The 12,395-nt window shown below is 50.1% G+C and overlaps 1 long non-coding RNA gene across 1 annotated transcript in view; it reads left to right on the forward strand.

Annotated features, from left to right (window-relative positions):
- The first annotated feature begins 811 nt into the window (after positions 1-811).
- Positions 812-12,395, forward strand: part of LOC146768068 (uncharacterized) — a 13,540-nt gene continuing 1,956 nt past the window's right edge. The window contains exons 1-2 of the long non-coding RNA XR_014954085.1: positions 812-1,935; positions 3,008-12,395. The exon at positions 3,008-12,395 is cut by the window's right edge and continues 1,956 nt beyond it. This is a non-coding gene — a long non-coding RNA (uncharacterized LOC146768068). The remainder of the gene's footprint in view (positions 1,936-3,007) is intronic.

Genomic DNA, 12,395 nt, shown 5'->3' on the forward strand with positions numbered 1-12,395 from the left:
TGCTTGGCATCGCAGCTCCCTGCCATAATTTGGCTCACTGCGAGGCTTTTGCTGACAGACCAAACCTCCAGCAGCCTCAAAGCTCCCCAGCCAGGCAGATCTGCACCAGAGACATCTCTGGGTGAGCAAGACAATTCCTCACCTTTGAAGTCCAGGTGTCCCCACCCCAACACTTCTGCTCCTGGGGAGCTGGCAGTGGGGCAGCCACCAAAATGAGTGTCCCCGTGTCCCACTGACAGAGGCTCACATGTCACCCCTTAGAGGGTGGCTGTGCTCCAGGCTGGAGGACAGGCTCCAGAAAGAAGCTGTGTGTGAGTGGTGTGACTTGGATCCTTCCAGCTCCTTGGAGCTGCATTAGCACCCCTGGATTTCCATGTGGTGACTCTGCAAGCATCTGCAATGACAAGGTGCTAGCTAGCGTGACTAAAGGAATTCACAGCTGGCCCTGGGATTGCCAAATCTCTGCCTTTGACTAGAAACACCTAGTGTTTCTCACCAGTGTCACCTGCCCGTGGAAAATACACAATCAAACACCTGGATCCCTTCTTGCCCCTCCCTCACCAGGCTGTGAGGATTTCAGGAGCTTTGGGACTCAAAAGCAGCTGATGAAGCCCCAGGAGCATGACCTAAAGCACACGGGCTGGGGGATGCTGGGGCTGTGCTTGCAGAGGCAGCGCTGTGGGGAGGGGGCAGGAGCCCAAAGCCAGAGCTGCTGATGGGCTGTGGCACAGTGCAGCCCCTGCCCAGCTGTGTGCAAGCACAGAGCATCCCCTGCTTTCACATCCAGAGCAATTTGCAGCTGAGTGCTCTTTTCACTTGCACAGAACAGCTGAACAACCTCCACGTGAGCAGGAGGAGTCACTAACCAGAGTTGTCTGCAGAAGGTGGGCAAGCATCACTTCCCAGCACTGAGCTGCAGAGCTGGAGCAGGAAAAACCAAGTTGGTGGCTTGGGAGAACAGCTCTGAGGACACAGATGGGAAAAATGTTGCATTTGAGCTGCTCTAATGATTTTTTTATTGCAGGCACAAGGCCTGACATTTGTAATAGGTGCAAGGGCTGGGGTTTGTTATTTGTTCAGACTGCTGTGGGCTTCCTGGCTATGTGTTTTACAGGTATGAGTGTTTGTAATGAGTACTGCATCCAGGTTTTTACATTAATCCCTCCATCCTGGTTCTCAGGGACTGTGGATGAAGTCATGACAAGTACGTATTTGGACTTTGATAATGCTGATCCTGATATTCCAGTCCGTGGTGTAAGGGGTGGAGTTCATAACAGACAAAAACTGGGGTTGTAATGCTGATAACTCCCAGGCTCTCTGATCCCCAGGGGCAAGGAGTGAAATTTTAGTGCATATGCACACTTTGTTTCAGTATTAACCCCTCTGTCCGGTGTGCAGGAAGCAAGAGAGGAGCATGGAATCATTATGTATCAGGACTGTGATGACGTTGAAAGGCAAGTTGATAATGGATTTGTGTTCAAATGGCTTTTAAGGATGATCTTCAAGGACAGGAATGAGCTGGGCACGAGCTGCAGGGGTTGCTGCATTCACCCATGGGTTCCAGTGAGCTCACACAGGAGCACCCAACAGGTTCGTGCACGAGCAGCTGACGAGTGCCTGCAGAGCAGCCTATTCACTCAGGCACGGGTCCCCAGACAATGCCTGCCCAGGTCACCCGTGGGCAGCACATCCATGTCCCATGCCTGCCTGACCAGTTGGCACATAAGAAGCTCTTCTGTCCACGCCTGAGCTCCCCAATGAGTCACACAGCAGCACCCGGCTCGTCACGGGCACCCAGTGATCCTGGGAGCAGCAGGAGTTCATCGCTGCATTGTCACCCGACCGGTTCATGCTGAACACCCAAACAGCTCAGGAAAGGCTGAGGAGAAGGTTCTGCTAGCTGGTAGTAACAGAAATGGAGCCAGAAGTCCCCAGGTGAGACTCTTCTACCTGCAGTGCTCCCGAGTTCCTGATCCCGCAGCAGCAGGGTTGTGGGAATCCAGGGATTCCCTCTGGCTGCCCTGGGACCCTGGCAGGGGTCAGGAACCCCCCTGGACAGAGCCCCAGAGACACTGGCTGTGATCTCTGTCCATGGAAAAGAGTTTGCAATCTTACAGGATGAATTACAACCTCTGAGTGTTTGATATAATTAATAATTGTGTGGCACGGGTGCAAAAGTAAAATTTTAGGATTCTAGATGAGGGGTCCAAAGGGGACAAGATGGAGGAAATTGGGTGTGTCTTGTCCTTTTTCTCCTTCTTCATGCCCTCCATGTTTCACTGTGGTGTTGGCATTTTTCTGTTGGTTCAGGCTGGGGACACACTGTCCAACGTAGGTGACAGATATTGGCACGTTCTTGTAAATGCAGCCCAGGGAGTTTCTGGTATTTAATGTTTGTCACATCCCACTGAGGGCAGAGCCCCACACGCTGCCCTGCAGGACAGAGCTGGGCAGGGCAGCAGAACATGTGAGAGATAAACAGAATAAACAACCTGGAAACCAGCACAGACCAATTATGGCTTCTGCTTTGGCAATGGGGCAGAAAGACAGAGACTTTCTACAATTTCAGAATCATCAATAGCACAGATTCTGACACAGGGTCATGCAGGACCCGACTCCAGGCCATGGAAGGGAGCTGGAAAGTGGAAAGAGGGAGGCAGGGGCAGGTTTTGTCCTGGTGGTGATGCTGGGGACAGAACCTTTGGGAGCACCCCCTTCTATGTGCTTTGTTTCATCCCTCTAAGCAGCTCCCAAGATGAGTTTTGTGGCACATTCTGTGCTCTGAAAGGCTTTGCCAGCCTCCTCTGCCTGGACTCCTGGGGGAGTAGAAACTCCAGCTGCAGGCAAACAATACGTTCTCTAGACAAAAAGCTGTGTTTTTGGTTTTTTTTTTTACTTGCTTTGCAGTGGGCACATCAGTAGGGGGTAACCTGTCACCAGCCAGCCACTCAGAAACTGGCACTGGGCTGAGATCTGAGTTTTAGATACTGTGGTTTCCACCTCACAGGGGCCAGAGCATCGTGGCTGTGGCTGCCTCTGCTGCACAAGATTTTTATGGGTTGAGTGTTCCACCTGGGGCTTTTGCTCAGCACAACACAGCACAGGATCCTCCACCAAGGTAGGGTCAGATGGGCACTTTCTCATTCTCTGCAGGCACACACAGGGTGAAACTGCTGGCTCAGGCAGATGGCCACCCACAGCCAGCCATTGCCTCTGTTCAGCTGGTTGGGTGTTAGTGCAGATGCCACTTATTTGGTTGTCTTTTTGTTCTGCTTTGCATGACCCAGCAAACACAAATAATTGACCAGTTGCAGGGTTGAATGACAAATAATAATCAGGTAGGCACAGGCATATTTGCACAAGAAAGAGACAAAGTAGGTGGTGCCCGAGGTTGGAGGCATTAAATCACTTTAGGAACAAACTCAGCAGAAATCTCCATTTATTTCCTTTACTTCCACGTGGACCTGATCTCAGGTAGCTCAGGGAAACCCAGCTCAACATTAGCAAAGCACACACAGAGCTTTACAGGACAAACTTCTGTCGTTATTAGACATGAAATGAGTACACAGAAGTTTGGTAAGTTCAAAAGAGAAAATGAGCCAATTTTATTTCTGACCTCATAATATATAGAATTTTAAAAGTGACAGTGGATTGGAGGATGAAATTGCTACTTCTCTAACCACACTGGTCAAATTAACAGTCTATCAATTCTCTCTTCTCACAAAGAATGCAAAACAATCATTATTTACATGAACAGTGCATGAGAACTCCAGTAGAAACATGCAAACATTATCAGAAGGCTAAAGAAATTTTATGAGAACTTTAAAACTTTCAAGAGGACTATAAAAGAAAACTTAACACTTTTAAAAATCAGGGCAACAAATTTCAAAGCTCACACCTCCAGAACCATGGAGTGCTCATTGCAGACATGGATCCTGGAGGACAAATCCATCCTTGGACCTTGCTCCTGGCCAGGGAAATCCAGTTTGGAGTGGCTGAGCCTGTGAGAGTCTCTGCCAGAGTGGCCAGCTGAGCACAGCAGGGTGATGGGGGTCACACAGGGAGCAGGAGGCAGGGGGGGTGGTGATGGCCACTCTGGGGTGTCCCCTGCCATCCATCCCTGCCTGGCCGTGGGTGGAGCTGCCTTGCCCTGGCGTGGTTGTTTGGGACTGGGACTTCAAGGGAAGGTGCACTTGAACCCATCTGGCAGATGGAGGTTGGCACTGAGAGGATGGGATGGACCCTGAGCTCCTCATCCAGCTCAGATGATACATCCATCTCACATTCAGGGGGGAATGCTTCTCTCACACATCTGCTGCCCACCTGGGGTGCTGGGAAAAACTCCTCCCTTTTTCTCTGGCCTTTTCTAATCTTTCTAATCATAGGAGGAAAAATTGCTACTTCCAAAAAAAAAAAAAAAAAAAAAAGAGATGGGGAAGCCTAAACCTTTAGAAAATAATTTTTTGCTTTTAAAGTGTTTTATCTTCTCAAAGCCTAAACTAAAATGTTTTGCTGTCTTTTTTTGGGGGGGGGTTTTTTTGGGGTGGGAGTGGGGCATTGTGGAGGGAGATGAGTGGGGTAGGGGGTTTTTTTTGGGGTTTTTTGTGGTTTTTTGTTTTTTTTTTTTTAAAGTTAAGCAGCTGCTCTGTCCCAGATAGACAAGGGCTGACCAACCTCCCACAGCAACTCCACAGTACCAGGATGGAGCGTGGGCAGGCAGGAGGCTCTGCTTTGTGTGGACACCCTGGTATCTGCCAAACACCCCTCCTGTGGCTGAGGTCGAGCAGGGCCAGCAGGACATTTTCCCTTCCTCAATCCAGATTTGCAAGTGCTCTGCTCCAGGTTTGCCAAGCACCATGGCAGCAGGAGCTGGCAAACCTTTCTCCAAACAAAAGCTCCGCGGGGCTGGGGGAAGCTGAGAAGGGTCCTAAATTCATAAATGTGAAAGTAGGAGAAACCCACACCAGGGCAGTTGCTTTAATGGAAATAAGCCACTTGATTTTGCCCTTGAAAGTTTACGGCCTTTAAAACAATTGTAAACATGTCAGTGTACATGGATACGGTTTCTATAGCAGCACAGCAACAGTTAAGGGCTTGCTCCCAAACATACCCCAAAGGACACTAAAAATAGTGTGTCTGTTGGATCAAAATCTGTATACACATGCAGGAAGACATACAGAAACCAGGAGTTTGTGAGCCTCCCTTGGTTTTTTTTTTTTCCCATTTCCCCCCTTATTTCCTCCCCCGTTTCTGAAGGCGCTGGGGGAAGGTGCTGAGTTCAGCAGCAGCGTGGCGGGGCTGTGCCCAGCAATCCTGCTGCCACTCCTGCCTGGCAGTGCCCGGCTGCTTGGATGCCGTGTCCTCTCCCCGCCCTGGCAGCACCAGACCTTGAAGGGATGCCTGCTCCTCTCCCCTCTGCCCCGTGCCCGGGGCTGCCTGGCTGCCAGCAGAGCTGCAGCTTTGCCCTGGCAGCACGGAGAGCTCCGGGGGCACCGCTCACACCGAGCCCCCCGCCCTTCCTGCGACCCTGCCCGGCCCTGCAGCGGGCTGCGTGCAAGCTGGCATGGATTTAGGGCTTGGGGAAGCTCCCTCCTGCCTTGGAAGCTGCGTTAAAAGCAGCTGGATGCTCTGCAGAGCAGGACCCTGCTGGGACAGAAGCCTGGCCCGGGCACCCGTGTCCATTCCCAGGGTGGCTTTTGCCCACCAGCATCTGCTCTGGCAAGCCAAGGCTGCCTTTGAAGCAGAGGGAGCTTTGCTCCTGTGGTTTGGCAGTGGGAAAAAGGCTTTTCTGGGAAGGAGGGCGTGTGCTCCTCCAGAGGAGCATTCAGCAGCACTCCTGTGGCTGATGGGAAGGGCCTGCAGTGACAGCATCCCTGGGACCGAGAGTGCAAAAGTCCACGGTGTTCCTGAGAGATGCGTGTCACAGCAAAAGCCAAGATGTGCAGCAGAGAGCCCAGCCAAAATACACAGCGGATACAGCACGACAGAGCCAGCACTGAGAAATCTAGCTTGATGCAAAACAAGGACTATCAGGGAAAAAGGGAACCACATGCCATGGGCAATCTCCTTCCAAAGAACAGGGCCTTAATATTACCCTTTTTTTCCGTGCACTTTCACACTCAAAAAAAGGCCAGTTATAAATGCTGAATGAAGGAACACTTAAAATGCCTCGAAGTGAAACCGTCTCACATCGTCCTTATTTTCTTTTTTAAAAAGCATCGGTCCTCTCATGACACAGCAGCAAGGCTATAATGGCATTTAAGTGTCCAACTGCCCCACGGCAGCAGTGCCAGTGTTCATAAATCCAGCATCCCAGCAATGGTTTCAGGAGGGATGCAGGCACAGAGAGCATTACTCCTGTCTCATATCTCAAACAGCTCTTCTCATGCTAAAACGATGCTGCTTTTACAACATAAAATTGCATTTTATTTTATGCAATTTGTTTTTTCTGAATTATAAACAGGTGCCTTCCTGTGTTTTGAACACAATGCACACCGCAGCAGTTAATGAGTGACAGGTCCCTGCTAATAAAATCCGCACAAGTGGATTTATTGTGGGCATTAGTTTGCAAAATAATACCTTCATAAAGAAGTATTGCAGGGTCACTATTGGGGAAATTACTTGCTAGCAGGTTGAAATCATCATCCTGTTCATCTTTTTGAGGCTGATAATTGGGATCTCTCAGATAAAAGTGACAAATGGCATTTAGCATTACTGCAGCATCTTTAACTACAAAGCAATAGCATCTCGCTTCTCTCTCTGTTTTTATTCCGCAAAGCTCAAATTCCTCTGTTTTGACAAATGGCATCGCTGAAAGTTCTGTCTGTGTTCCCTGAGCAGCATTCCCAGTAAAATGAGAATCACAAGCTGGAAGCAGCACAACAAACCATAAGGAAGGAAAGCCGAAGCAGCTGCATCGCAACACCTAATTGCCTTTGCGATCTGTCTGGGATTTTGTGATTTTTCCTCCATTTCATCCTGGCTTTAGGCAAGCAAAGCACACTGCCAGCAAGGGCAGCATGGCCACAACAAGGGCCTCAGAGCTGTGGGACAGGGTCCAGCTGCTCTCTGGCTGTGCAGCCCTGTGCTTTGAAGGATGGCTGTGGCACATCCTGCCTTTGCTTTGCCCTTCCAGCTGCCTTTAGGGTATGACTGCCCTCAGTGTGACCTGAATTGCTTTTTGTCTGGGGACAACGGGGCACTGGGGCAAAAAAACCCCTTGGGCTGAAGCCTGGTTAGGGCACGAGCTGTTTGTTTATGCAACAAAAGGTGCAGCACTGACACCATTCCCAAGGCAACTGGGAAGATGGTGCCGGGGTCTGGACTTCTTGACTTCACTTAGTCCTTCCTTGCACATCCACTTCCACTCTGTCCTTGCTCCCAGTGCCAAAGAGGAAATCTCTCCCCACCCCAAAACACCCAGAGAAAGATCATGCCTATGCTCAGCCAGGGTTAAACTGCAGTTTTGGCTTCAGCCTTGCATTCCCAGCCACCTCCATGCAGGCTGTGCCAGAGGAGAGCCCAGACACTCTGTCTCCCAGCTGATTTTACTCATGGGTTATTTAAAGCAGACATTGATAGCTCTGAAGTCGCAGCAGCTGAGCGTGGCCGCCAGTGGCTAATGAAGGTGAATGTCAGGAGTCATCATCAAAGTAATTAGTATAATTAAACTGAGCTGTGAAATGCCAGTGCCAGCAGCAGAGAAGTCCCTCTGAGGTTTGCTTCACTGGATTGAAAGCTTGGTGCTTCCTTTGAATCCCCTGATGCACTATCTGGTTTTCCTTTGGTTTTCCTTCGCATCAACTCTCCTGTTCTGAGGTTGTTGAGCTCTCCCCTCATGTTGGCAGCTGCTTGTGCTGTGACTATGGACGAAATGCTGATTTTTTTTTTTCCTTGTGGTCTCACTTCCCAAGCCATATAGCACAGGTGGAAATATTTAGCTGCCTACCTGACAAGGCTGATGTGCAGATTAATTAATATTTCTCAAGTGCCCTGAAATTTGCCAAGTATTATTGCTACATAACAACTGTTGCTACGGAGTGAAAATTGCTGCCACCAGAACCAGGCGTGGACACCACACCTACATTTCCTGGCCTCACAGGGGTCAAAGACCAGCTTTGCTATGAGTCTGCAGCCAAAAAATAATCCTCCTTTTTGCCTCTCTGATGCTTTGCTCATGCTATAGCATGAGCAAAGCATCAGAGAGGCAAAAAGGAGGATTCTGCAGTTTTTGTTCTTCCCTTTGGCTGGTCAGACAGTACAGGACAACAGCAGCAGTTTCCTCTGGATGCCCCATCCCAGGGCAACACAAGGGATGGGATGTGCCCAGGCCAGGGGTGGGCAGCAGGTGGTCCTGGCGTGGCTGGGCAGCTGTACCCAGGGACAGAGGCACCACCCAGCCCTGAGAACCTGCTTGGCTCCAGCCGTGGAGGCAGCGAGGCAAGGGTGGATCTGCCCAGCTCGGTGATACCACACCTTAGAGTGTCTGAGTGACTCACGAGGCGTTCCACGACCGTTCCATTTCTCTTCCCCTTTTGCTCAACTGGGGGATGAGGTTTCAAAAAAACAACACGTTTGCCCCTCCACTTTCTAGTTTTCCTGCTGGGAAGGCCTTGTTTCTGGTGGCTGTGAACCTTGGCTTGGTGGGCATCACATTGGTCGCTCCTCCTGAGGAGCATCTGTGTTGCCAGCACTGAGGAAGGGGATGAGCTTGGGTTATACCAGTGGCTTTTGGGCCATCATCAAGCCCCAAATACATATAATAAATAATAATAAATAATAACAATAATAAACCAAGTGTGTTGTGGGTGGCTTCTCAGTCCTGAGTCCCGCTGGCAATGTCCTACTGCTGTCAAAGCCTTCTGCAGCCCCAGACGAGGCAATCCCATCCAAAGTGGAGTGGTCCCCAGCTCACATCTCTTCCTACCCATGCCAGGTCAGTGCTTGAGTTCAGCAGCCTGCTGCAAAGTGGTGCTGAGGCTCTGGAATGGGTTATTTCAGTGTCACAGACACAGCCAATGTGTACTAGGGGCCATTCCTCACCAAGCCATCCGAGGCCATTTGGTGGTCCTGGTGGTGGGGTTCTGGCACAGACCACCAGGAGTGGGTTGAATGGTGATGCATCTTCCTTCAGGATGATGCTGGCCACAGTGGAGCCCCCAGAGTGGTGGCTGGTGGGCAGGCAGAGCTGAGCACTTGCTGGGAAGGTGGGATGCTGGCTCCTGCTAGCGAGCCTGTGCTTTCACAGCTCTGATTCATTCTGGCTTTTTCCTCTGCAACACCCCAGTGATTTCCTTCAGGAGGGCCCAAGTAAAACCGAGGGGCTGAAGGAGGGAAGTTTTCCCAGCTGAAAGGACAAGATCATGCCAAATGAAGTTCAGTGATCATAAATGCAAATTAAAGGGCATTGCCAGGAAACATTTTGATCCTTCAGGTGAGAGAAAGGGGGTTTGATATCGCTCATATTAGTCCAGGAATGAAACATGGCTATGAATGGCCAAATACTGACTCCAAAATCCAGCAGTGCCCTGAAGAGCAAAGAGAAACCCCAAACCTTTTGGTAGGATCCAGATGCAGGCCCCAGAGAAGGAGCAAACACAGCGGGCACTGGCAGGTCTAGAGAAGAATGATCAAGTGCTGCTTGTAACCCTGTCCCATAGGAACCCCAGTTAAATGGGGAAAATGAGAGATTTGAAAGGCTCAGAACACAACGCTGGAAGCTCATTGCCCAACCCTCTGTAGTAGAGCCTTTCAGTTCCTCCCCCAGAAATGTTGCCCAGGTCAGCAGTGGTGTCCAAGCCTCCCTTTGGGAAGTGCCCAGGAAAACCTGGAGAGCCCAGCCCCAGCCAGGCCACAGTGGGACTGGCTGTAGACATCTCACGACCCTCAAAATGAAGGGTTGGAGGAGGCTGTGCCAGCCTGGCCTCAGGGGGACCTTCAACCAGGTCCTGGCTGCAAATCTCCCTGGAGCAAACAAACCTTGTTGTGACAGAGCCCATGGTGGCCTCCTTCCCTTTAACTTCTTCCTTGGGCTGACAGGCTTAAGCCACCCAGAAAACGCTGTGTTAATCACATTGTTTGAGTGAGAAAGATGAAGAGAGAGTATTACTCTGTTACCACGCAGCCAGCTCATGTGGCTTAAATCATAGCTACAACAAGCAGGCCTTCTGGCAGATGAGTTCTCAGGCAGAAAGCAGAGGATTTTTCCCATGACATGCAGAGGGGGAGAAAAAAAGAAAGAAAGAAAAAAAAAAAGTAAAAATAAAAATGATAGCATTGGCTGCGTATACTGAATGCAAGCAAAAAACATAGATACATCTGTGCTTTTGTGTGTTTTCAAAGACCCAAAATCTGTTTCTGTTTGTTTCTTCAACCAACCTTTAAACTGGACACATCTTGTGGGTGCTGGGAGCACTCGTGTGCTGATTATGTGCTGATTTCTTTACTACTTCACCCCCCCAGACTGATACAGCAGCTGTAGCGAGTGACACATGGTGTTTTCATTTCGCCTCATTAAAGGCATTTAAATGTGCCTTGCTCAAGGAACACCTGCCTCCTCCATTCTTTGGGTTGTGCTGTGGGCTGGGTGAGGGGGAGATCCCTGGGAAAAGGCATGTGTCCTTCCACACAGCTTTGGAGATCGTGCTTTAGAGAAGAACAAAAGTAAAAGAAAGTGGTGGGGGGAAAAGCTTTAATTTTGAGACTGGATGTCTGGGAAAGCTGGGATGTGTGCCCTCATGGTCCATGGGAGGACAGCTGTGATGCTGAGCAGCAGCCAAGCACCTTCTCCCACCTGAGCAGCCCAAGAGATGCGCCTGGGAGCTGCTGGTGGAGGTCTTGCTTAGTGCACCAAGTCAGGCACAGTTGGTGGAGAAATCACTGCAAATGCTGAACAAACTTTCCCTCTAGAGCCACGTTCAAGGACAAGCAATGAAATATCCCCCAGAGCCCATGGGGTACAATCCTGTCCTCAGCAAAGAGACATCAGGAAGTTTTGTGTAGTGCTTAAACCTCTTCTTTTGCAGCTGTATTCAAAGGGGGTTCCTCTGAAAGGACTACAATTTTTGTTCCACATAATTAATTAATTAATTGATGTCAGGGGGATTGACACATCCCTCCAGCAGCATCCTGACTAAACACCGTGCTGGTACCACAGCTCCATCCCTCCCTCCCTCCTTGCTGTCATTATGAAGTGCCCCTTGATTTTACAGCTCTGTAAATACACTTTGAGAGGGTAGATGTTTGCTTATTAACTTAAGGCAAATTACATTTCGAAGAACTGGTGGAAGAACATAATTTAATCGGCGTGCACGCTCGGCCTGACTGATTGCGGATGATTGCACAGCCCCCCCTTTACTCTGCCTGAGAGCAGTGCAGCTGCAAGTGCCCACCACCAGGCATGGAAAAGAAAGAATCACCTGGAGGCTCAGGGTGCTTCAATTTTTCTACAATGATTTGCTGATTAGCCCCTGATGAACCCAGGGCTGAAGTTTGTGACAGGAATTAGCACGCTCCTTTGGAAAAGCTTGACACCTGATGATGAGGCCGACGTCTGCTCGCGGGGTGACAGCATCGTGTCTTGTGTTTGACAAGCTCTGACCTCGTGTCCACCAGAGCTATATATTCATTTCCTCAACCCTTCCGAGAAGGAATTCAGCATCGACTTGTAATCTCAAATATTTTCACGCAACTGACTAATGACTTAATCACAGCTCGTGGCGCTGAGCCACGCTGATTACCCACGCAGGTAATTGCAGCATGTGGCACCAGCAGCATGTTGTGGCACCAGCAGCTGCCCAGCACCCTGTCATCATGCTCAGACCCAGCAGCATCAATCCCCAGTGACATTTCCTTGGGTTTGAATCCCTTGGAATCTTACAGGCTGGATGAGAAAGGCAATGAGAGCTTCAGTTTTGTAACCCAGGGAGGCAGCTGGGTTTGGGATGCTGGAGGACACCCCTTGGAGACTCAGGTTCTCCCCCAGCAGTGAGGGGCCTCTCCAAGGTTTTGGAGAGGGCTTGGTGAAGTATCCTGGCAGCCCAGATGTGGAAAATGATCTGGGCATGGCCAGGAGATGCACTGAAGAGTTTTGGGCTGGTCATGGTGCTTTAGTTCATGGATAGAGCGTTCTGCAGCACAGCCCCAAGCCCAGCCAAGCTGCTGTGGCTGGGGATAATTTTATTTAATAATATAGAGGTGTGAGGTGTGAATTGCTGCTGGGGCCATATGCAGTTAAGAGCAGCACAGAAGCCTGGGCAAGAGCCTTTCTGTGTCCTCCTTGCTGCAGTGAGATCACAGGACGATCCGTGCTCTGATGGGAACATTAGAGGGGACCATGTGTCACTTTGTTTTGTGTCTGACTCAGAGAGCCTGTTCACACGAGCACTGGAACAGTG

The sequence above is a fragment of the Lonchura striata genome, chromosome 3 (genome assembly GCF_050655825.1).
Source record: "Lonchura striata isolate lonStrDom1 chromosome 3, ASM5065582v1, whole genome shotgun sequence".
NCBI classification, from domain to species: domain Eukaryota; kingdom Metazoa; phylum Chordata; class Aves; order Passeriformes; family Estrildidae; genus Lonchura; species Lonchura striata.